The 26,943-nt window shown below is 40.6% G+C and overlaps 1 protein-coding gene across 1 annotated transcript in view; it reads right to left on the bottom strand.

The window, feature by feature from the left end:
- Nucleotides 1–26,943, bottom strand: part of LOC122810795 (ervatamin-C-like) — a 577,987-nt gene that overhangs the window by 22,920 nt on the left and 528,124 nt on the right. The window lies entirely within an intron of this gene.

Raw genomic sequence — 26,943 nt, 5'->3', positions numbered from 1 at the left:
CCTACCCTGATTTCCACCCTCCCCCACTATCCCTAGACTTACACACCTCCCCCACCACTCTCTGGCCAATCACCCTAACCCACTGTATAGTCCCCCTCCTACTGCACTACTCTCTTACCTCTTGCTATCCGTCTACATCTCATCTGCCCTCCCCTCATAACACAACACCCACACTCTTTTCTCATAAACACTCTCCTTATAACTTCTTCAATATGATTCTTCACTACCTCACTATTCCCCTTCTAATCCTTTTATCACTGTTTACTTCATACCACACACCACTGCAATACCCAACACAATCTCCTACTCTCTCTTACAACTTCCACTCATATATCAACCCAAATACACTCCAAATCTCTCCTTACCTATTTCCAATCTCTGCATCTAATCTCTTAATGTTCAAAATATATCCAAACGTATCTCTCTCAAAGTATATAAAACCTATTACTCCTTGTACTCTATACCCACTCTCCATATTACTCAGTTTCTTTGATACTCCACTCCTAGATGGTGACATTCACCCCAACCCAGGGACCACCACCCCTTCCTCTTACAAACAAACCCTAACTACCTCACCCCCTCAGACACATGCTCAAGTTTCACACTCCTACATCTAAATATCTATTTTCTCCATGAATATTCAAAGGATGGTTAACAAAATTACAACATTTCACTCCTAGATCTACCTTAACTCGCCACACATCTTAATCCTCTCTGAAACCTGATTAAAGCCTCACATCTCTAACTCAAAAATCCTACCCCCAGGCTACAACATCCTTCATGCAGACAGGGTAAATAAGAGAGGAAGTGGTATTGCCATCCTCTATTCTGTCCAACTTAATCTTTCTCCACTCTCAACACTGATACCTAGCTTTGCTCTTGCCAAAATCCTTATTTTAAATTGTCATATCAACCCTCACAAAAAATTTGCTATAGCATCTATCTATACCCCCTAGGTGATAATATTCCTATTCTTAAAAACTTTCTTTCTTGGCTCACCCAACATGTTCCCTATGAAACCGTTATACTTGGTGACGTAAACATAGATTGGGCTTCACTTTCCACCTCATTTCCTACTCACAGTCTCAGTCTCTACAGCTTTCACCAACTCATATATTCCCCAACCAGGGCCAACAAAAAATCTTCTTCAGGATCCATAATAGACTGGATCCTCACCTCTGATCCCAATGTCTGCCATAACCCAGGCATTCTCCCTAACTCCCTGAGTGACCACCACCCTACCTACAACAATAGGCAGTCCCAACACTCACCCAAGGAACACATGTTTAGCGAACACCGCAGTCTGACTCGATTCAATCCAGATAAGATCAGCGCTACTTTATCCAACATAAATTGGACCTTCTCTATAACCTCCCTCTTAGTGATGCCATAATTACATTCAATAAGATATTTCTTGACATACTCAACTCCATGGCACCATCTAGAAAAATCAGGGTAAAATCTAACCCTGCCCCTGGCTAACCAAATAAACATGCTCTATTATGCATCAGAGAGATGTTGCTGGAAAAACTGGGTCAAAAATAAAAGTGCTCCCTTAGTCCAACATTACAAACAACTCCAATGCATGTGTAAAAAGCTGGTCATCAAGACAAAAAAAGCATTCTTTGCCTCCAATCAATATAGCCCACACAAAAAACTAAAAAATACTGGTCTACTATTAATAAAATCCTTTACCCTGGTAACCCCCTACCCCCAAACCCTTCCTACTAAATACAGCCAAAGATACTGCTACCCTATTAAACAATCACTTCACAGAGACAATTCAAAGACTAACTCAGCAAAGTACCACTGCCTCTACTCTGCCTGTACTTCCCACTAGCTCTACTCTGCCTGTACCTCCAGGTCCATCCTCCACCAATTCATTCTTCTTACAACATCCTCACATTGTCTTCATTAAATCCCAACTAAATAAACTCAAACCCTGCTCTCTCTCAGTTGACAAATTACCTCCCCACTTCCTATCACTGCAAATTCTATTGCCTACCCTATCTCTATTCTTATAAATCGATCTATTACCGAAGTTCTAGTCCCTGATATATGGAAATCCTTTTATAACATCCATCTTCATAAAGGAGGAAGCTCTACTGACCCATCAAACTATAGTCCGATCGCTATACTTTACCCCTCTCACAAATTCTTGAAAAATGTGTCCATATTCAGTGACTTAAACACCTGCTCAATAACAATCTATTAACTCCACCCAGCATGGCTTTAGACCCCACCACAGCACATGTACCACTCTACTCTTATTTACCCAAACTGTAGCAGAAGCACGTGATAATAGCCTTCTAGTGTCCTGCTTATTCCTTGACCTCTCAAAAGCTATTGACACTGTCTCTTACCCTAAACTAATAATTAAACTCTCTGAACTTCATCTCTCTACCCCCTCCATTATCTGGTTCAGTAGTTAGTTAACTAATAGACAACAATCTGTGTGTTGGCAAACTGTCTCTTCCCCATTTCTGCCTGTCAACACTGGTGTTCCCCAGGGCTCAATTCTGGCCCTGGGTCCCCTCTTGTTTAACATTTTTTACTAACAGATTATGCTTTGCTACTAACCTGTCTACCCTTTTACAATATGCCGACGACTCCACACTTATTACCACTGCCCATAGCATCCCAGAACTCCTCACTCTTACCCAAAATACTTTTACTTCCATCAAAACCTGGCTTACTGATAACCAACTAATATGCAATCCAAAAAAAACGTAAACTTCTACTTTTTCTCCCTAAAACAATGGCACATCTCAAATCTTCTTTCTCCATTACTTCTCTTGACAAAACCAACATCATACCTGAACCCCCATACTAAACTGCTTGGTGTCACCATTGATGATGAATTAAAATTCAACATTCATATTAATCAATGCATCAAAAAAATCTACCAAAAACTTGGTCTCCTATACCGTAGTCATAAATGCTTTCACCTTCCACCAAACCCTCCCTTTCCCTATCTCTTCTTTTACCTTCTCTTCTATGTGCTGCACCAGTCCTTACTAACCTTCAGTCATCTCTTCTTACCAAACTAGAGCAAATATACAACAAATTAGCTAGATTCACCTTCAACCTCCCCTACAAATCACAACACTGCCTTGCCCTTCAGTCATTACAATGGCCTGAAATCCCAAAACTGCTACTTCTTCCAAAACTACATATCACACACTCTATTCTCTATAACCCCACCTCCTGCCCCTCCATCTCTAATATTGTATCTCTTTATAACCTACAACATCAGCTATGTACACCTGACGAGCATCTTCTGGACAACTACAAACCATCAAGAACTATTGGAAAGTCCCTATACAAATACTCTGTAGCACACTCTTGGAACTCCCTTCCTCTTAACATAAGAAGTATCCCCCATAAACACCAATTCAAACTTGAACTTAAAAACTACTTACAAAAGAGCTGGTCCTGTCCCTGTCTCACTCCAACCTGATAATTTAACTACTTGCTACCTATCTCCTTTTTCCCACTCCCATCAGGTACACTTATTTTCCCTTTTCTAATTATATAATCTATTTTACACTTATACTTTTAGTCTTGTAAATATTTTTTAATTTGAATTTCCTTACTCTACTGTATATATATTCTGCTACTAGAACACAACTGTATAACATTTGTGCTGTAACAGAGACCTGGTTCAAGGCAGCAGATAGCACCCCTGCACTACCAGGTTATAATTCATTCCATACTTTCCGGCCTCAGAACTTGGACAGAAGCTCCAAAGGTGGTGGTGTTTCCATATTCATAAAGGATGCGCACACCTCCAGACTGGTAGCCCAACATAATGCATCAGAGATACTTCAGGTGCAGCTAACATTGGGTAAGACAACAATTCAGGCTGTAGCCTGCTATAGGTCCCCAACAATGTCCCAAGACTCACACTCCACTTTCCTAAGCACCCTGGAGAATATTAGGGTCCAGCCTAACACTCTCATACTGGGCGACTTCAACTACCCCTCCATTAACTGGGAAAACTACTCATGTACCAATACACTTGCCCAGTGTTTCCTGGAATTCATTAATTCCAGTGCCCTTGACCAGCTCATTCTTACCCCCAGAAGAGGTAGCAACATCCTTGACCTGGTCACTACTAACATGGGTGACCATTGCTCTGTACCAATAGTCAACTCCTCCCTGGTTAGATTCTACCACAAACTAATCACCTTGGAAATCCACAACCCTCCCACCCCTCCCCCCATCCACAAAGGTAACCACCATGAAAAACTTTTCCAAAGCTAACTTTGGCCTCCTAAAAACAGAGGTGGCTAACTTTACGGCACCCATGCAATTGGGGAACAGCTGCATGACTGCGAAATCATACACTAATGCCCTGTACAAATACATACACAAATGCATGGATCTCGCCATACTCAATAGAACCAAAACACTCTCCTCAAAAAAAGGAAGCCAATCTGGTCATTCCCTGCCATAAACAAACTCTACAACAGAAGGAGGAAACTGATGAGAAATAAGGTGAAGTCCCAAGACTGGAAAAAACCCTTATCAGCCTCCACAAAAAGTTGAGATCCCTTATCAAATCCTCTAAAGCTAGCTATGAAAACAGAATTGCAGCAGATAGTAAAGACAACCACAAGGCCTTCTATAGTTATGTAAAGAATCTCCACAGCAATACCCAGATTTGCTCGGAGCTGTTGCACAATGGAACTTCCTATACTGAGCCAACAGATAGTGCCAATATACTGGCCGACAGATTCAGTGATAACTTTACCCCTCGCTCCTCCACCAAAGGACCAATCACAATACCAGTAGACTGCAAGGCACCCAGTATTACTGCTGCACAGTTAAAACACCACTGTCCAAGGCCAATGATACAGCTTCTATGGGACCTGATAATATCCCTGGCTGTGTTCTACATGAACTACAGAGTTAACTGGCACCTCACCTGTGTGCCCTGTTCAATCACAGCTTCACCTCAGGCTTTGTCCCTACCAAATGGTGCACTGCTACAGTCATCCCTCTCCACAAAGGAGGAGCATCTACAGACCCTGGGAACTATTGCCCCATTAGCCTGACAAGTCTGATATGCAAAGCTATGGAATGCATCATCATGGACCTAATAAACAATGATATTGGGAACTTCCAAACTCTGGATCCCACACAGTTTGGTTTTATGAGGGGTAGATCATGCCTGCTCAACCTGGTTGATTTCTTTGAGTCAGTCACCAGAGCTGTGGATGAAGGCAAGGTGGTTCATGCTGGCTACCTTGATGTGGCCAAGGCCTTTGATACCATTCCCCACTCAGGAATCATAGAAAAACTCACTAAGCTAGGCATCAACCCCTATTTAACTAGGTGGGTTGCAAAGTGGCTCACAGATAGAACCCAAAGTGTGAAAGTAGCTGACTCCAAGTCAGACTGTCAAACAGTCATGAGTGGAAACCCTCAGGGTTCGATCCTGGGTCCTCTCCTGTTTGGTATCTACTTCTCTGAAGTTAAGGCCAACACGAAGGGACTGTGGCTGATACAGTTCACAGATGATTGCAAGTTGGGAGCCATAATTAACTCTCCAAGTGATGTTGACATCCTACAGAAAGGCCTCACAACAAGTTCGGTCTGGGGTCCTTTCCTGTTTGGTATCTACTTCTCTGAAGTCCAGGCCAACACGAAGGGATTCTGGCTGACATAGTTTGCAGATGATTGCAAGTTGGGAGCTATTATTAACTCCCCAAGTGATGTTGACAATCTACAGAAAGGCCTCAATGAGACCAACAACTGGTGTCAGAACAATGGCCTTAAGCTCAATGCCAAAAAATGTGTCATCATCCCCTTTGGGAAAAACCCAGTTGCCAAAGAGGATCCTAGGCCTTAAACATCTGTCCTATATGGACAGACTAAAAAACTCATATCGCCTACTTAGAGGCGATCTCTTCTTAACTTACAAAGCCAAGTCTGTCCCAGCTCTGTTAGAAATGCTACATCTGAAGAAATCGCAATCCCTCCACACCACACACTCCAGAGACCTCAACCTCATTAACGCAATCAACAGAACATGCTGGAGGGACAGATTCATAACCCAGAGACTGCCCATGCTATGGAATAGACTTCCCATACATGTCAAGCAGAGCACCTCACTGGCCCTCTTCAAGAGAAATCTTGATGAGTGGATTGGAAATAGAAAATTCACCCCGGGGATCACTCCAGTGGCTTTACTCGACAGAGGCACTGGGAACTAAGGTCGGGTGGCACAATGCCAGGGTAATCCTATGGGCAAGGCTTGTAAAGGCTCCAGGGCTATTATCCTAGTACACACCTATGAACCTATGAACTTATGATAAGGAGTAGCACAAATTTAACTGGGAAGCCAACTCAAATCAGGGAAGGAAAATAAGTGGCAGACAGACATGGACAAACTGCTAGATTAAAACTCGGAGAAAGTAAACTCTTTTGTTGCTTCTTTTACTATAACATAAGGGCAACCTAACATTTGGCACAAATGTGAACCCAGAGAACTGTAAAAGGGGGTGCTGCCAATATATACATATTATATATACATAAAAGGGAAAACTGTAAGGATGAATGTATAAAGGTGGATTATGTGGGGAAACCAAGTTTGGGGGATTAAACAGCAAGGAAATGGAACAATTAAGCAAGAAAGAGGAAATAAAAAATGTGATCTCCAGCTCTGGCTCAGTCTTCCATGTATGAGAGACAGTGTCATAAAATGGGAAATGGAAAGGAAGGATGACGAGAGCAGAAGAGACATGCCCAAGTCCAGAGAAAACACCATGAAATGGAGAGCAAGAAGGCACTCACCTTGGGAGGGAAGGAGGAGTCTAAAGAGGGTCGCAGCTAGAACAGATGACTGAGAGTGGGGGGTTGCCTGAAGATGCATAAGGGGGCAAGAATGCAAGGAAAAGGAAGGAAGAACAGGATATCAACCACATGGAACATGGTGGGCTCATCTATCCTGATCAGGAGGAAAAGAATACATGTACAAATCAGCAGATTAAGATGTAGCAGATTTAGGGATACAGTACTTCAGGATGCAAAAGTGACAGTCAGGGAAGGGAAAAGATATTAGGTTCAGAATACCATTACGGGGTTTGACAACAAGCTCTGAAAAGGAAAGGGAAAGGGGAAGCAGCCAAACTATTGGAAAAAAAACTGCAGATGGCAACACAGATGGCACTTAAAGTGGAGAGGGATGATGAGTCACATGGTTAAACGTAACAGCTGCACCACTGGCAACATATCAGCAACTTTTTTGAGCAGTAAGGAAGCATAGATCAAAGGGGAACATTTTAATGTCACTACAGACCCAGAAAAGGACATATTGTTTGAAAAGCAGGAATACAACATAAGGATGATGAGGAAGCAGAAGGAAAACACATGAACAGGGATGGATTAATAAACATGTCAAAGGAAATTCACATAGAGGCAAAGGAAACGAAAACTGAGAAGCAATGGCATGGAGACAGGTGAGCTATAGATGGAGGTAGCAACAAAAAAAAGAGAGAATTAGGAAATAAAGTGAAACAGACAGTCATGGACAATGAAAGAAGGTTCCTATGCTAATTGTAAGGACAGTAACAAGTTGTTCAATAAGAACTTCAACTGGATTTCTCTACTGGTACCATATTTCTGGTACCATTTCTGCCCACCATTCTGTAAGGTCTGCTTGCCTTCTTACTTGACTGCTTCTCATGAAGGTCTGTTCCTTTGCTTATAGACTTTTTTTTAGGATTTTATCTAGAAGTAGAAAGATAATCTATAGCCAAAATTTCTTCAAGAGTATAATCAATTGTGCGGAATCTAAAATATAAGAAGGTGCAAAACTATTAACATTTCTCTGGTTACAGTTCAACTACTGACTTCTGTTGTGATTACTGTGATGGCTTACATGTCCTTACTTTCACTGCTGCAGTATTCTTAAAATTCATGATTCCCTGCCATGGAATTCCATCATCCAGCCAGTATACCAAAGACTTTCTGTTGCATTTAAAGATACGCCTGAGAGTCATTCAAATGCTCCTTGCATAACGTAAGGCATAATGGCAACGTTCATGCTTACCATAAACAGAACTTCTTTGCTGCCAGTCCGAATTCATCTTTTCACCATCCGTCTGTTTACCTGCATCCATTTTGCCAGATGAAAGTATTTTCATTCTCCAGTGTTTGCCTATGCCTGTTTGTAGTGAAGATAACTGCCCCATTGGGATTTTGTTGTTTTCTCTTGTTTTTTTGTGCTCCTCAGGGTTAATGTCATCCAGGAAGGGTAAATACCAGTGTGGGAGACAAGACTCCTCATAATGACCACCACAATAAGTGTCTTTTTTGTCTAGGAGCATCTCATGACCATATGTCTTGTTCTATATGCCAGGCATTTCTTCCAAAAACCCTTTGCAGTAGACTTTCTTCCCTTCCCTGTATCCTGAGAACCAGCATCTTAAAAGCTTCTTGCTAAATAAAAAATGGATGGAGTTTCCCGCCCTGAGGGTCAGCCATCAGGGAAGAAGAAGGTGAAAAGGTATGACTGGAATCTTTGACTGTCCAGCCTTTGCCAGGTTGTTATAAACCTGGAAGCTCGCCCAGCTGTGTTGTTGGATTCCTCTACCATGAACCTGCTGGAGGTCAGTGAGGTTCTGACTAGCAGCATGTCTGATTAGGCATTGCAGGCATCCATCTCGGATGTTCAGGGAAAACCATGGTTGTTTTTTTCCCAAGGGGCCTAGGGGATTTCCTCAGATTTTAGTTGGGGAAGAAGTTCCTACTACGGTTATCAACTATCATTCTGGGTCTGAGAATTCTCAGTTTTTTGGAGGGGACATTCCCTTAAAAAAGAAACAAAAACTTAAATATGTTTCTTCTGCTCCTAGGGATCCTCAAAGTGAATGGCAGGCTTTCAGTCAGGGCCTATTTTCTGCTTTAATGTCTTTAAAGCCTCCTCAAGGGGTTTCAATTCCTGCTCCTCCTCGGTCCTCTACTCCCATGAAAAAGCCTGGAGAACAGGAATTTTCTGAGACTGAGTCAGGTTCTGATGATGAATCCCTGACTTATTCTACTCAAATTCCTTCTCCTTTGGACTACGGGTCAGAGGAGGAGGAATATATCAGTCTTGATGGTCATTTTGAGGAAATTTCCTTTGGGGATATTCTCTCTAGGACGATGAATTGTTTATAACTAGGATTGTGCTCAGGTCCCTGATATCAATGGGAGGTACTATGAGTTGCTATAGCTGGAGTCTTTTAGTGAGGTATTTCTGTGGTCTTTCCAGCTGTTGCAGATGTCTTGTGAGGTACATACCAAACGGGGCATTGTACTCTATAATGGGTCTAATGAGGGATGAGTACAGTGGGACGATGACCTCCTTTTTTCTGGACAAAAAGCTCTTAGTGATGAAGTGTGCCACATAGAAGGATTTTCTGACAGTTATGGTGATGTGGTTATCGAAGGTGAGACCACTGTCCACCTGTATCCCTAAGTCTCTCATCACACTTTAGATGTTTTGTCTACTGCCACCTATGTGGTAATTCATGGGTACATGTTTTTTTCCCAAAAGGGATAACTATACATTTCTTGGCATTAAGCTTAAGCCCATGGCTCTGGAACCAAGCATCTGTTTCTGTAAGGCTCTTTGTAGAATATCCACATCATTTGAGGATTCAATAATGGCTCCCAGTTTGCAGTCATCTGTGAACTTTGTTAGCCAGAGTCCCTTAGTGTTAGCCTGTACTTCAAAGAAGTAGATGCCAAACAAGAGCGATCCCAGTACTGAAGCCTGAGGTACTTCACTTGTTACTTGTCTGGAGCTGGATTTGGAGTCGGCTACTTTTACAGTTCTGTCGGTAAGCCAGTTGGCAACCCATCAAGTGATGTACGGATTTATGCCCAGCTTAGTAAGTTTATCTATGATTCCAGAGTGGGGGATGGTGATGAAGACCTTGGCAAGGTCCAGATAGGCTGTGTGTACCACCCTACCCTCATTCACAGCTCTGGAGACTGATTCAAAGAGGTCGATCAGGTTTAGGAAGCAAGGTCAGCCCTTCACAAACCCAAACTGGGTGGGATCCAGTGTTTGAAGGTTGCCAATGTCTTTGTTTACAAGTTCCATGATAATGCGTTCCATGACCTTGCAGATCAGGCTTGTCAGACTGATGGGACGGTAGTTCCTGGGATCCAAGGTGGATCCCCCCTTGTGGAGTGGGATAACTGTAGCTCTGCGTCACTCAGTGGGCATGAAGCCTGAGGTGACTCTATGATTAAATATGACACTTAGGTGAGGTGCCAGTTCATTTTGTAGTTCATGAAGTATGGAGCCCGGGATGTCATCTGGTCCCATGGATGCTGTATTCTTAGCTTTGGAGAGTGCGGTTTCTACCTGTGTGGCCGTGATTACCAGAATTTGGCAATCTTTTGGTATTAAGATGGGCCATTTAGGGGGTGAGAGGGGGTGAAGTTGGCACTAAATCGATCTGCCAGGATATTGGCAATATCCTTGGGATCAGTATATTTAATGCCATTCTGTTGTAGCTCAGAGCAGATTTGAGCATTGCCATTTAGATTCTTGACATAACTATAGAATGCCTTATGGTTGTCTTTGGAATCTTTGGCAATTTTATCTTCATAACTAGCTGTGGAGGATTTTATGAGGGATCTCAGCTTCTTACTGAAGCTGGTAAGGGAGTTTTTTGCATCATGGGATTTTCCTCTTTTCTGCAACAGTTTCTTCCTTCTGTTGTATAGTTTGTTTATGCAGGGGACCACCATATTGGCTTCCTTTTTTGAAGGAGAGCATCTTGGTTCTATTGGGGATGGCATGATTCATGCACGAGTGGATGTGCTCATACAGTGCCTTAGTGTAGGATTCAGCAGTCGAACTTTCAGCTCCCGTCTGCATGGGTATCATGAAGTTTGACTCTTCTGACTTAAGTAGCATGAAGTTGGCTATGGAGAAGTTTTCTACGGCAGTTTCCTTACTGGGGGGTGGAGATGGGATATAGATGTCAAGGGTGATTAGCTTATGGTCAGACCTGACCAATGAGGGGGAGACCACTGGTGTGGAGCATCAATCTCCCATGATGGTCTGGGATATTGGTGCCCCTGGTGAGAAATTGGATTAGTTGATCCAGGGCATTGGAATTTATGAATTCCAAGAACCATTGGGAAAAGGTGTTTGTACCCAAGTAGTTTTCCCAGTTAATGGCAGGGTGGTTGAAATCACTCAGTATTAGGGTATTTGGTTGTATCTTAATGTTTTCCAGTATGTTTAGAAAGGTGTAGTGAGAATCTTGGGGCATGGTAGGGGATCTGTAGCAAGCTACAATTTGGATTGCAGTCTTACCTAGTCTTTGTTGCACCTGGAAAATTTTAGATGCATTGTGTTGGGCAACTAGCATGGAGGTGTGAATATCCTTGGTGAATATGGACACTCCTCCACCTTTAGTGTTTCAGTCTTGGTTTGATGGCCGAAAAGTGTGGTAAGAGTTGTAGCCTGGTATTGCAGGGGTGTTCTCTGGAGCCTTGAACCAGGTCTCAGTTACTGCACAGATATTGATGTTCTCCATTTTTAGGAGTGCCTCAAGAGAGTGCATTTTGAGGTTTAGACTTCTAGCATTGAGTAGCATTACCTTCAGATTGTGCATGCTTGTATCTGTTACGGTGGTGGATTTGTCCTTTGAACCTTGCCTAAAAAGGCACTATAGGGGTGGCAAGAGCTTTAGCCAGTAATCTGAATACCAGGAGTGACAGGTGCAGACCATCTCTTGCAAAGCATCGAGGTTTGTCGATCATGTCGTCCCATGCAGATAGATACTGGATCCCCTTTGAATGACACCAGAAGCTTAGCCAATTGTTGAAGTCAATCATTTTGCCTTATACTGTGGTATCATCCTGGGCGAAGGCAGGATGCTACTCAGGGCTAGGCTCATACCTGCATGGGCCACATGTTCCGAGAGCTCTTCCATGTCTCTTTTCATGTAGTCCAGGGAGGTACGTCTCAAGTCATTCACTCCAATATGGACAATGACAGAGTTGTATTTGCACTTGTTGTGGAGTGACTTGAGTGCATGCATTATGTGGTGGATCCTGGCACCAGACAGGCAGCTGATTGTAATTTTTTCCTTGTTCAGCTTGGTGAGTGGGACATCAGTGTGCCTGACTATACAGTCACCTATGACTAAAGTGTTGGGTACATTATCTTGCCTTAGGGGCTGTTGTTGGTTGACACACTGGTGTTGTGAGCTATGTGTCACTTTGGTTGTGACTGGTGTTTGTTTGTGTTTCAACTTCGGAGCTCCTTGTTACTTGGGTTGGTTAATGTTAAGGGCCTCTGCATATGTGGGTTTAGTATTGCTATGTGTGGGTGTTGATGGTGTGAGTTTTGAAGGGCTATGTGTTGCTTGAGGTGTAGTGCAGGTGTTAACCTTCTCCTCTTGACAGTCTAGCACAATCTTGGCTGGAGAGATCTTTGCTTCCAGTTTGGCTAAGTAAGTGCATCTCTTGCAGGTTGTAGTGTTAAGGGGAAGGAGGAGAGGGTTGTCTGTGTACATGAGGCAGTTGCTGCATTGCCCCAGTATGCTGAGATTCACCAGGTGGACAGGAGGAATCACTGGAAGCTGACCCTTGGACATGCCTGTTTAGGTGCTTTTTTTGTAAAGTACAAGAGCTGTTTTCCCTTACCTTTGCAAGGTACTTTGCAATTATATGCTATTTAGTGCCTACAATTAATTTCTCCTTATTAATAAGGAGAGTTAAGTGCTTTTATCAGTTTAAGGCTTCCTAGTGCTTTCCAGCAGATTCTAGAGCAAGTGCTAGTCACAGGGGTTCAGATTTTAGTGCTACTGCTGAGAAACCAGCTAGTTCTAAGGGAAAATTTGAAGAGCAGACTTTCTGGCACCTGGAATAGTTTAACCATAGCCCCCTGGTGCTGCACGGTGTGAACAGCTTGTCTAAAGCCTTTAGCATAGTTTGCCTGAATAAACTTCTTCACTTTTCTAACTAGGTCTATGTAACACACCCCCCACCATGGTTCAAAAGCTACTTGTCCAATAAGTATCAGTCAAAGAAATGGAACTCCACTGTGTGCCCATACCACCCAGTCACTACTGATGTACCACAAGACTTTATCCTTGGCCCCCTCCTCTTTGACATTCTCACCAATGCCCCCCCAAGGGATCCACACAACAGGCCTCTCCATTGCTTTATGCAGATGATTGTACACTCATATGGGATTCAGACAACCTGTCTCATCTCCAAAAAAGTACTCAATAAGCTTTAATAGCCACTGAAACAAGGCTGTATAACTCAGAACACATGCTCAACCACTCAAAAGAACAGACTGCTACTTTTTCCTCATGAAATCCCTCTCCCATGAAAAAACAAAATTTAAAATCCTCTTTCCTAATAATACAACCACTGAAGTCACTTCTCATAGCAAATTCTTGCAGATGACAGTAGATGATAATCTTAAATTTGGCTTGCATATACAAAATTATACAAAAACTCACCAAAACCTAAGCATGCTTTACAGAGTCAAAAACTTTCTCAACAGTGCAACTAAAACCAATACTACTTACCATCTCCCCTTACTATTTTATGCCACTCCCATCCTTCCTAACCTCCAGGCATCACATAAAAAACAAAACCTGGACAGTGCTATAGTAAAGTTGCAAACTTTGCAGCAAATACCCTTTTCAATATTCACCACAGAATAGCACTAAAAAGCCTTAACTGTTTGTTGATGGCTACATCATCATCTAACATATACACAGCTTCTTACACCTATAAAATTATCCAGCATCCATCTGCTGGTCTGGCACGGATTACCATTCTACACAACTATGTTCCCAGTCGGTTATTACTATTCAGTGACAAAAACTTCTCTCTGTTTGCAAACCTAATAAATCTGCTCAGCATGGTCTGTACTCATAACATGTTGCTATGGCCTGGAACTCCTTAAATGTATCCATAAGGGCAACACCCTCCCTCCAGTCCTTTAAAACCATTCTAAAATACGTCCTAGCCATAATCTGTCTCTGCTCTAACTTAACACCAAGATAAACTATATGCCCAAATATGAACCAGTACCTATTCATACCTTGTACCTCTTTACTCCCCCTTCCTTCTTTGCTCACTTTCTTACGCCAACCAATTTCTCTACCCTGACTCTATTTATATATACCATAATCTTGTCTTTATTCTCTTCACATTGCAATTCCTCTTTGTATTACACTAATTTAACTTTACTTTTTTCTAAACTGCTACAATTTTCTATAAATATTAAATTATTGTCATATAAATTATATCTATTTTTAACCAATTATTGTCACATTATTTCTAATTTGGTATAATTATTTAAACTGTAGATGTTTTTGCATTATTTTTGAAGGCTGTAAAATTATTGTTCTTAAAACGTTTTTTAATACTTTGGAGATTTTCTCCACAGGCCTCCATTGAAAATTGGCACCCGCCTAGTTGGACTTTCCTGATAATCAGATACCAATAAATAAATAAATAAATAAGCAAACACAATCTATTTTAAGTTCTTTTTTATCAATTTGTATCTGCTTTACAATCATTAGTAAGTTATTTTAATTGATGTGTTGCTCATTCTGACTGACAACATCTGTGAAAAGTGTTTTAAAGCTCTTTAAGCCTATGTTCTATAGCTTTAGCTGCATACCTTTGTCATTTGTATGCTCTAGCTCTTGAAATTAAACCCTGGTTTATTTTTTGTCCAGTGAGTTGAGAGTTAAGCTGTTTCAGTAGCTGTGATTGCCATTCATTGTCTGACTTAAGATATTTTTTGCCATTATATAACACTGTTACATGGCTAAAAAAATGTTCATCTCTTTGTTGTTTGTTTTAAAGTTCATTAAACAGTCCTGCATCTATTTTAGCTGTTTTCATTCTTGTTACCTGTTTTAAGTTAATTGTTTTAGTTTGTATCAATTTTAGCTGTTTTAAAATCATTATTAAGTTATATTAATGTGTTTTATTATTTCTGACTCTATGATATCAGGGAAAATGTTTTAAAGATCTTTGAGTCTATATTCAGGAACTCCATTGAATTTGCCATTTACATGGCTTAACTGTTTGAACTGTACCCAGGTTTCTTTTCTGTGAGAGAACTGAGAGCCAGTGTAGTTCAGTAGTTGTAGTTGTAATTGCTTTCTGACAAGTTAGAAGTGTATTTGCTATTGGCGCTTGAGTTCCAAAAGCTTCTTTTCTTTCTTTTTTTTTTTTTTTGTTTGTTTTCAAAAATTTGCACTTTTAGTTTAAACTAGTTCTAGAACATTCAACAAGAGAGCTAAATGGGTGAAGCATTTTCCAGACTTTCCTCCATGTTCTCATTTTGTTTTCTGCCTCTTATGTTAATTTGGCCAGAAAACTCCCTCCCTCTACTTTTTCATTGGCTGTTGTCAGCACAAAGGTATAATTTTAAAAAGCCATTCCTTTTAATCTGTTTAAATACTTTTACCCTCCCATTATATTCCATAGAATTAAAATACTGAATGCCCATCCAGCCAACCTTGTTCTGTTTTATACTTAGCGGTTCTTGAATTGTTGCATTTATTATAAATGTGTCCTCTAAACTCCTCCATGGCTTATCACAGCATTAGAAAATCAAACTGAGACGTTCCTCGTCATGGACTGCTAAAGCTTGAGTTTTCCTCTTTCCTATCATGTGAAGCAGTGTCAGTGAAACAAGCAGCACATTTACCTTTGAAGTAGAAAGCTGTGAGTTCTATTCCCACATATGTTAGATCAACTGCTGACATAGCAGTGTGACATAAAGGGGGTTTTGTGCTCCTGAGTGAGCAGTCCTTTAGATAAGTTGTTAAACCAAGGCCTATAGCTCAAGCAGATGTAAAAGATCCCACGGCACCTACTCCGTGATGCCCTGGCCAAATTTCCCTTCATAGTATAAATACCACCTTGGGTCTCCCCTGAAAAGAGGCAACTAGTTTTTGTGGGATTAAGCTGGTAAACAAAAGGATGAAGCCCTAAAAGTCCACTTTACAAATACCTGGACTTACTCCTGCACACAATCACAGTGAACTTAATCACCTGACCCTCTGCATACATCCGCTTCTCAATTTGTATGTAATTCTCGTTACAGAACTTTAACTCCTTACACCTTTTTCACTCAATTTCTCCACTACTCATATTTACCTCCCTCCCTTCTTTTCTCACTTAGCTTACTCCCCTTTCTCAGATTTCACTTGATACTCACTACTACTACGCTCTTCTCTTACTTACAAATTAAAAAAAAAATCTCTAATTTTCCCTCTTTTATCTATAGCCATCCTTTTTCTATCACCTGCTCTCTCTATCAACTTCCCCTCTGCTTCTAATTACTGATGTACATGCTTTTGCCTGTAAGAACTAAGATTTGATATAAAGTACCTCTATAATCTTCTCTAAACTCTGAGTTAATTGTCATTACTTCCCCTCTATATGGTGAAGTCCTTATGTATTGAAGATATATGAAAGACTTTATCATTTGGTTTTATTGCCTTTTTGTAAATAACACCTTTAAACTCTCATGTTGCAATTGTGAATCCAACTATTATAATGCATGTTTATATTACCTCATGCATACTGTATTTTTGTAAACATATTATGGTGCATGTAATACTTTGTGGAGCTTTTCTCCCCGGGCCTCTGCTGAAAAAGGGCGCAAGCTCAGTCAATCATTCCCGGTCAACAAATGTCAACTAAATAAATAAATAAATAAAATAAATCATCCTGCCTGCTTAGTGCACAAGCCAATACACAAAAGTATTAAACTCCTTTTCCATCCTAATCTTCAGATCTGCAACACCTGGAACACGACTATCATTCACTGGAGAGCCTTCTGTATATCTTGTGTTTTCTGTACTAATTACATTCATCCTCTGCTGCATTTAATTTGATCACTTAAATACCTAGGCTCTGGACAAGATGAAAGGTCAAACTGCTAGTTTCACCTCTATTGTCATCTTTTTTGCACTGCATTTCAAAAACCAGTGTACTAACTACCTTATGCTCACAGATAGTTAATTTATTCTCAGCATTAAAAATTCAATCAAATTTGGAAGCTTCCTTCTTACCCATAAACTTACCCTTTCAGCTTCATACTACTGCATCCAATCTTTCACTAATCATTCCAAAATGTCTAATGCTGAGGCTATAAAAATATTTCCCAAACCCTCATGGAAATTAGAACATTAAATCGATGCAGAAATCAGGTCATTCACCATCCTCATGCATACCTATCATAAAGAGTCACATTGAGTAAAAACACTTAATATCTACCACTCCGAACAACAGCAGCAAAATAAATGTTTTAATCATAGATGACTCTATTGGCGGGCACACTTATTTGTCAATCATATGGCTGGCTAAGGAAGAAGTTATAGTGAGTTGCCCTTCAGGTACTAGAATTACTGACAAATATATGACATGTTAATGCTATATACAAGGGTGAATGGCTTAAGACATAAAACCTTGAGAGTCATGAAGAGGGGTATGGCAGAACTTTCCATGCATGTTATAAATGCAGGTGAGATTTTGGTCCTGAGTGGAATCCTTCCTTCCTTCACCTTGAATGATGCCAAGATACAAAGTAAAGGTAATTGATTTTAATAATTGGTTAAATAGATAGTGTTGTACCAGGGGGATCCACTATGTGCCAGCATGGGGAAAGATGCTCAACAGTTCAACTTGTTTCATTAAGGATGGCCTGCCCCTCTTGTTGCAAAGCTTCCACATACTGCCTATATCCTTTACTGCATTCTTCCAGTCATTTTGAGACAAAGTCCTGTTAATGTACATCCCAGCATAACTAACATATCCATCCCAAAACTGGATCACATTAGCAAAGGTCTGTTCAACACCAGAAGTCAAATACAATAAATTACCTAATTTTGAGGAACTCATGCATTTGGAAAGCATCCATGTCTGCATAGTTACTGAGACTTGGTGTAAATGTACAGAGAGCACTCCCTCTGCTCCCGGGCTTTGCACTTTTCATCTCTGCAGACCCATTTGCAACTGTGGTGGAGTCTGCAAATTTATCATGAAGCATATTACCTCTAGTCAGCTCTCTAGGATCCTACAAACTAAACTCATTGAAATACAGATCACTATAAACAGGATACATTTATTTAACATTTGTTTACCGGGAAACTCCTACTTGGAACTAAGACAATTTACAGAGGAGTTTTGGGGAGAAACACTCCAGACACATGTCTTTGTAACTCAGAAGGAAACTGGAGCACCCAGAGGAATCCCACATGGATGCAGGGAGGACATGCAGACTCCGCACAGAAGGCACCCAGCTGACAATCGAACCAGAGAACCTCTTGCTGTGAGGTGACAACGCAGCCACTGCACCACTGGGCCGTCCAATTATTAAGTAATAAATATTAAATCGAATATTTACATTAAATAGTTATTAAGTTGATAATTATTAAAATTATCAAGTGATAGCCTGCAACAGAGCACCTTCTTTTTCCCTGATGACTATGTAAGATTCCTCAGTATTCTAAATTGTTTCTCATTTAGCAAACACTCTATCAAATTTGGATGACTTTTTCTACCCTTTAATAAACTGGTACACCGATACCTCCAATGTAGGATATGCTCCAAAATTGATAAAAATAAAAACAGAACCTCTAAGGGTCCACAATAAAGCTGAAGAACAGCTGTATTTTCCAGTTTTTTATTGCAAGTATTCACTCCACAGTACAGCAAGTGCACACATTAACGCTCAACAACAAAAGTACGTTTTTGTTTTAAAACTTCTTCAGATGTGGGCTGGTTAGCATACCATAGATATTTAAACACTTTCCAATTAAAAAAAGTCCAATCAAAACCCATCAATTAAGGTAGCTGAAATTTAAAAAAAACATTAAAAACAAAATGAATGTGTTTAAAAACTAATATATAAATAGAGTATAAAAGTATATAAAAATTATTAAACCTTCCATTAAATGTTAAACATGAGAAAAATTATCAATTCATTTATTTATTCTATTTCTTACTTGTATTGGAAATAATTATTCATACTTGTCTTGGTTTATTTTATAATGTTTTAAATAGGTGATAACTGTGAATGTTTTAGATTGCTCTTTCAAGTTATGTACTGTAATCTACCACAATATGATGCAATAATCAAGTTTGTTATTGTCTTGATTTACTAACTTATATTAGTATTATTTTCTGCTATTTTACAACATTAGTAGTCTAAATAAATTGATATTTTTTCTCATGTTTAACATTTAATGGAAGGTTTAATATTTTTTATACACTTTTATACACTATTTATATATTAGTTTTTAAACACATTCATTTTGTTTTTAATTTTTTTTTTTAAATTTCAGCTACCTTAATTTATGGGGTTTGATTGGACTTTTTTTAATTGGAAAGTGTTTAAATATCTATAGTATGCTAACCAGCCCACATCTGAAGAAGTTTTAAAATGAAAACGTACTTTTGTTGTTGAGTGTTAATGTGCGTATGTGTTGTACTGTAGAGTGAATACTTGCAATAAAAAACTGGAAAATACAGCTGTTCTTCAGCTTTATTGTGGACCCTTCGAGGTTCTGTTTTTATTTTTATCAGTTTTCTAGTGGTTTGCGGACCTTTTAGCTCTATTTGGATTTATATGCTCCAAAATTCCTAGACTTAACAAAAAGAAACACCCTTGAGTAGTTAACTAAACCTACTTGAGTATATAGTATTTCTGACCTGATTCTGAGTCTTAGAAATAATGGCTGCCTCTTGCACCACCCTCTGACATCTCCTTCCTCAGTAAAGTCTGACCACAAACTTGTAACCTTCACCCTTACATTTCCAAAACCCCTACAGCAAATCCATTAAATTTAAGAGCTGCAAACATTAAAGCCTCAGCCTACTCTATGATGAAATATCAGATTTCACTTCTGACTGCAACCCCCAGACCTTGATACATCAGCAAGCTTTACTAAGGAATTCTATGGCCATTTACAAAAATGTATAGAGCTAACAGTCTCTACTAGAACCAAGTATCAAAGAAAATTAAAAAAAAACACCCTTATGGTCCACCAGTATAAATAAACTCTATTACAAAAGAAAGAAACTCTTTAAATTATATAGCAGATACAAAAATAATCTTTTCAAGGTATATATCAATGCATAGCAAAAGAAAAACACCATAGGTTCATAGGTTCATAGGTAGGTACTAGGCTATCGGCCCAAGGGCCTAAGTAAGCCTAGCCAACAAGGTTCCTGGCTTACGCCACCCAAGAAAGTTATTTTTCTGTGCCACTGTCGAGCAGAGACACAGAAGTGATCCCTGGGGTATATTTCCAGTTTCCCATCCACTCATCAAAATTTTTCTTGAAGAGTGATAATGAAGAACTTTGCTTGACATAGATGGGTAGCCTGTTTCAGAGTATGGGAAGTTTCTGGGACAGGAATTTATCCCTCCAGCATGTCCTGTTTATTGTGGTGACAAGGTTTAGGTCCCTAGAGCATGTAGCTAGGAGGAATTGGGATTTCTTTAGGTGTTGCATGTCCAACAGCTCTGGGTTTGACATAGCTTTATATGTTAGGCAGAGATCACCTCGGAGTAGGTGATATGCTATGGAGTAAAGCTGGAGATTTTTGAGGCGGTCAGTGTAGGGCATTTGTTTGAGGCCAGTAATCCTCTTTGTGAGGTACTTCTGTGGCCTTTCCAGCTGCTGCAGATGTCTTGTGAGGTACATTCCAAAAGTGGCATTGTAGTCTATAACGGGTCTAATGAGTGTCGAGTAGAGGGGAACAATGATCTCTTTTCTCCTGGATGAAAACCCTTTCATGATGAAGTGTGCCACGTAGAAGGACTTCCTCATTACTGTGGCAATGTGACTATCAAAGGAGAGACTACTGTCCACCTGGGTCCCAAGGTCTCTTATCACACATTCGGTGTTAAGCAGATTGTTGCCTATGTGGTAGTTCATGGGTACAGAGTTTTTACCAAAGGGGATGACACTAAACTTTTTGGCATTGAGCTTAAGGCCATGGCTCTGACACCAGGCATCTGTCTCAGCGAGGCCCTTCTGTAGGATGTCCACATCATTTGGGGACTTGACTATGGCTCCTAGTTTGCAGTCATCTGCAAACTTCATTAGCCAGAGGTCATCTGTGTTAGCCTGTACTTCAGAGAAGTAGATACCAAACAGGAGAGGTCCCAGGATGAAACCCTGTGGTACTTCACTTGTCACTGCTTTGAGGTCAGATTTGGAATCTGCAACTTTTACAGTGTGGGCTCTGTCAGTGAGTCAGTTGGCAACCCATCTTGTGATGTAGGGATTTATACCTAGTTTAGTGAGTTTAGCTATAATTCCAGAATGGGGGATGGTGTCAAAAGCCTTGGCGAGGTCAAGATAGGCTGTGTGAACCACCTTACCCTCATCTACGGCTTTGGCGACTGCCTCAAAGAAGTCGATCATGTTCAGAAGGCATAATCTGCCTTTCACAAACCCAAACACTAAAGTAGCCCATGAATTTAGATTTGCCTCTGAAGCTAAGGATAGTTATAAATCTCTCTTTAGCTATGTTAGAAAACTATGAAACAATATCTGCATTGCTCTGAACTTATTCATAATGACATTTCCTCTTCTGATCCAATAGACATTGCCAAAATCCCTGATAAAATATTTGCTGCCAGCTTTACCCCAAGATTTCTATCTAAAACCATGAAATACCTGAATCACTTAATCTCCCAATTATGTCTAAAGATCATTTACTGTTAACCAAGTCCAAAAATACTTCCTCCTTGGGACCTGAAAATATACCTGGCTGCTTAATTAATAGTGCTAAATGTGCCCCTGTAAACACATTCCTTAACTGGCTTGACTTACGTTAACTATCGGTGTCCTCCCTAATGACTGGTACACTGCAGTGTGATGCTTCTCCATAATGATGGTCTTACAAATGACACAGGTAAATGCAAACCAAACAGTCATACAAGCTGTCAGCAAAGCCATGGAATATATTATAACTGACTTCATGAACTACAATGTCAAGAATCTTATTAGACTTGACTCCCAACAGTTTGATTCCATGAAGTGTAGATTTTATCTACTGAATCTGGTAGTAACAGCATTAAAAGGTTTATGGTGGCTGTATACAATGGCCATGAGGTTCGCAAGGCATATTTTGTCCTGGCCAAAGCCTTCAACAGTATTCCCCATGCTGATGTCATAGCGAAGTTAAATGCTTTAAAAATCAAGCCAAGAGATGGGAGATTAAGTGATTCAGGTATTTCATGTGGTAAGATTGGTAGCAAACTGGCTGAAGGAAAGAACCATTTTGCATGGGCTGTGGCACTTCTTCAGAAAGTATGAAAGTGACAGCAGTGTTCCTCAGGGCTCAGTCCTGGGACATCTCCTTTTTTGTCCTCAACTTCTAATATCTCCAACCTAAGAGCCAAGACCTGTTGTTAAAAAAAAACTTGCAGACCACAGCAAATTGTGGGTTGATGCTAAGTCATCTTCTGACACTGAAACCCCCCACATGGAACTCTCCCTAATAAAATCTTGGTGTACTTAAAATGGGCTCATACTAAATGGTAAAATGTATAGTATCATTAGTTCAGTAGACTACACCTCCACTCATCATTCTGTGTAGATGACACACCACTACAAAATGAAAATGTAGTCAAGGACCTAGGAACCTGGATTGATAATTCCATCTTTTTTAACCATCATGTGACAATGGTTGTTAGGAAATCATTTTATTTAGCACAGATAATTGCCAATGGAATATCACCAAGGTCTAAAAAATATCAGTCCTTATAACTAGCACTGATTTGATCAATTATTGAGTATAATGCACCCTCATTGATAAGTACCTCACTAAAAATATCAAACAATTACAAAGACCCCAAAGGTTTTTAAGTAAAAAGATCACACACCTAAAGCCGATGAGCAATCAAGAGAGACTCTATTTCTTTATTCATTGGCTGAGAGACATTTGAGGAGAGATCTTTGTCTCTCTTAGAGTACTGTTAGAGACCCAGATCTTCTGGATCTCCTGTAACTCTACAATTCCAATCGCTCCATAAGTTCTAAAACCATGGACAAAATTCTTCATCAACAAATAGATAAAACATGGTAGAGGAACGAGATTATATCCTAGCTCATCCCAAACCTCTGGAATAAACTTACCCAGAATGTTAAGCAGCATGAATTACTATCTTCATTTAAATATAACCTAATTGACTTGATGGATAGTCACATATTAAACCTGGGATTAACTGGCAGGGCCCTTCTGGAGAAAGGATGTGCAGCTTACTAGAGGGTACTGGCAAGTCATAAATGGTCATGATAGGTTCATAGGTTCATAGGTGTGTACTAGGCTAATGGCCTGATGCCGTTACAAGCCTAGCCATAGGATTACCCTGTCATAGTGCCACCTGACCTTAGTTCCCAGTGCCTCTGTCGAGTAGAGCCACTGAAGTAATCCCTGGGGTGAATTTTCTATTTCCCATCCACTCATCAAAATTTCTCTTGAAGAGGGTCAGGGAGGAGCTCTGTTTGACATGTATGGGAAGTCTATTCCACAGGAAGGGCAGTCTCTGGGTTATGAACCTGTCCCTCCAGTATGTCCTGTTGATTGTGGTAATGAGGTTAAGATCTCTGGAGCATGTGGTTTGCAGGATTTGTGATTTCTTTACATGTAGCATTTCTAACAGAGCTGGGTCATACATGGCTTTGTAAGTCGAGCAGGGATCGCCTATAAGTAGGCGATGAGACAGAGAATAGTTGGAGTTTTTTGAGCCTGTCCATAGGACAAGTGTTTAAGGCCTAGGATCTTCTTTGTGAGGTACTTTTGCAGCCTGTCCAGTTGTTGCAGGTGTTGAGGTACATGCCAAATGGGGCACTGTACTCAATGATTGGCCTAATGAGGGAAGAGTAGAGACAATGACCTCTTTCTTCCTGGATGCAAAACCCTTAGTAATGAGATGCGCCATGTCGAAGGACTTTCTGACCACAGTGGCAATGTGGTGATCAAAAGAGAGGTTGCTGTCAACCTGTGTTCCCAGATCTCTTATAACGCCTTCTGCATTCAGTGGACTACCATCAATGTGGTAATTCATGGGAACCAGGTTTTTCCCAAAGGGGATAATGACACATTTTTTTGACATTGGGCTTAAGGCCATGGTTCTGACACCAGTCGTTGGTCTCAGTGAGGCCATTCTGTAGGATGTCAACATCACTTGAGGAGTTAATAATAGCTCACAACTTGTAATTGTCTGTGAACTTTGGACAGTGCTGTTTTAACCTGTGCAACAGTAATACTGGGTGCCTGGCAATCTACTGGTATTGTGATTGGTCCTTGGGAGGGAAGGGGTAAAGCTGGCACTGAATCTGTCGGCCAGTATATTGGCAATATCTGAGGAGGTACCATTGTGCAGTAGCTCAGAGAAAATCTAGGTATTGCCGTGAAGATTCTTTTTGTAACTATAGAAGGCCTTGTGGTTGTCTTTACTATCTGCTGCAATTTTTTTTTCATAGCTAGCTTTAGAGTATTTGCTGAGGGATCTCAACTTTTTGTTGAGGCTGATAAGGGAGTTTTTCCAGTCTTGGGACTTCACTTATTCTGCATCAATTTCCTCCTTCTGTTGTAGAGTTTGTTTATGGCAGGGGACCACCAGATTGGCTTCCTTTTTTTGGAGGAGAGCATCTTAGTTCTATTGGGTATGGCGAGATCCATGCATTTGTGTACTTGTTCGTACAGTGCATTGGTGTATGAATTGGCAGTCATGCAACTATTCTCCATTTGCATGGGTGCTGTGAAGTTAGCCACCTCTGTTTTTAGGAGCCCAAAGTTAGCTTGGGAGAAGTATTTCATGGTGGTTACCTTTACGGGTGGGTGAAAGGGATGTGGATTTCCAAGGTGATTAGTTTGTGGTCGGATCTAACCAGGGAGAAGCTGACTATTGGTGTAGAGCAATGGTCGCCCATGTTAGTAATGACCAGGTCAAGGATATTGTTACCTCTAGAGGGGGTAAGAACGAGCTGGTCCAGGGCATTGGAATTAATGAACTCCAGGAAATGTTGGGCAAGTGTATTGGCACATGAGTAGTTTCCCAGCTAATGGAGGGGTAGTTAAAGTCGCCTAGTATGAGAGTTTTAGGTTGGACCCTAATATTCTCCAGGGTGCTTAAGAACGTGGAGTGTGAGTCTTGGGACATGGTTCAGGACCTACAGCAGGCTATGACCTGAATCGCTATCTTACCCAGAGTTAGCTGTACCTGAAGTATCTCTGATACGTTATGTTGGGCTACCAGTCTGGAGGTGTGCGCATCCTTTATGAATATGGAAACACCACCACCTTTGGAGCTTCAGTCCAAGTTCTGGGGCCAAAAGGTGTGGAAAGAGTTATAGCCTGGTAGTGTAGAGGTGCTTTCTGCTGCCTTGAACCAGGTCTCTGTTACAGCACAAATGTCGATGTTCTCCATTTTAAGGAGTGCTTCAAGAGAGTGCATTTTTGAGATTTAGACTTCTAGTGTTGAGCTGCATGACCCTCAGAATGCATTTGTTTGTAGCTGTTACAGTGGTAATTTGGTCTTTGGAACACCACCTAAAAAGGCACTATAGGGATGGCAAGAGCCTTGGCCAGTATCCAGAAGCCCAGGGGTGACAGATACAGGCCATCTCTTGCAAAGCATCGAGGTATGTCGATCATGTCATCCCAGGCAGACAGATACTGGATCCCCTTAGAGTGACATGAGAAACTTAGCCAATTTTTGAAATCAATCATTTTCTGCTTGTACTGTGGTATCATTCTGGGTGATGGTAGGATGCTGCTCAGGGCTAGGGTCATACCCACTTGGGTTAAATAATCCGAGAGCTCCTCCGTGTCTCTTTTCATGTAGTCCATGGAGGTACATCTCAGGTCATTCACACCCACAGGAACAATGACTGAGTCATATTTTTTACCTGTTGTTGAGGGGCCTGAGTGCGTCCCTTATATGGCAGATCCTGGCACCTGACAGGCAGATGACTATTACTTTTTCCTTATTCAACCTAGTGAGTGGTACTTCAGTGTGCCTCACTATAGAGTCACCCATGACTAGTGTGTTGGGCATGCTGTTTTGCCTTAGGGGCTTTGGTTAAGTGGCACACTGTTTACGGGAGTTATGTGTCTCATGATTAGTGTTGTATTGTGTTGGCCAAGTGTGTTTCTGCCTTGGAGGTCTCTGCTATTTGGGTAGATTTTTATTGAGATCCTCCACGAAAGTGGGTGTGTGGTTTGTCTTTTTATGTGAAGGCAGTGCTGGTGTGTGTTCTGGAGGGCTATGTGTTCCATTTGGTGTGGTGCAAGTGTTGACCTTCTCCTCTTGACCAGCCATTCCAGTCTTGGCCGGAGAGCGCGTGGCTTCCAATTTAGATATATAAGTGCATCTCTCACATCTGTCTTAGATTCAATAGCTTTGGAATATATATGAATCTTTGAAGCTAAAATGACAGTCAGTCAGTATTTGTGTTTTAGGAGTTGTGACTACAAACTAGTATACCTCTTTGGTGCAGTTCAGCCAAAGTATCTGAGACAATTTATCAAATATCTACTATATATAGGTATAACAGCTCTTTTGTTAACTTAAATACCTATTTTTCATTTGTAAGAATAAATGATGGACAATGATTCAGCAAACTGTAGCAAAGATTTATTACGGCTCTTTTGCTGCAGTTTATCAAACATATTTGATACAGCAAAGAACTATTATAGCATGGCATAGCTATGCAATAGGTCTTTTTTTGGCCTTTTTTTAATCTTGTTATTGATTCTCTGGTTCTCAACCTCAACTTCAATCTTGAGATGGTGCCCCAAATGGGGGCATTGCCCAGGGTGTAAACAGCCCTCGTTACAGCTCTAGTGAAGCTACCTAAAGTCATTTATAACTCTTCCTCATAAATTAGTACATGCTATTATGCATTT

This window comes from Protopterus annectens, chromosome 1.part1, assembly GCF_019279795.1.
Source record: "Protopterus annectens isolate FY-2018-M chromosome 1.part1, PAN1.0, whole genome shotgun sequence".
NCBI classification, from domain to species: Eukaryota; Metazoa; Chordata; order Ceratodontiformes; family Protopteridae; genus Protopterus; species Protopterus annectens.
Note: the sequence above shows the minus strand (reverse complement) of the source record. Positions and strands in the feature narration are given on the sequence as shown.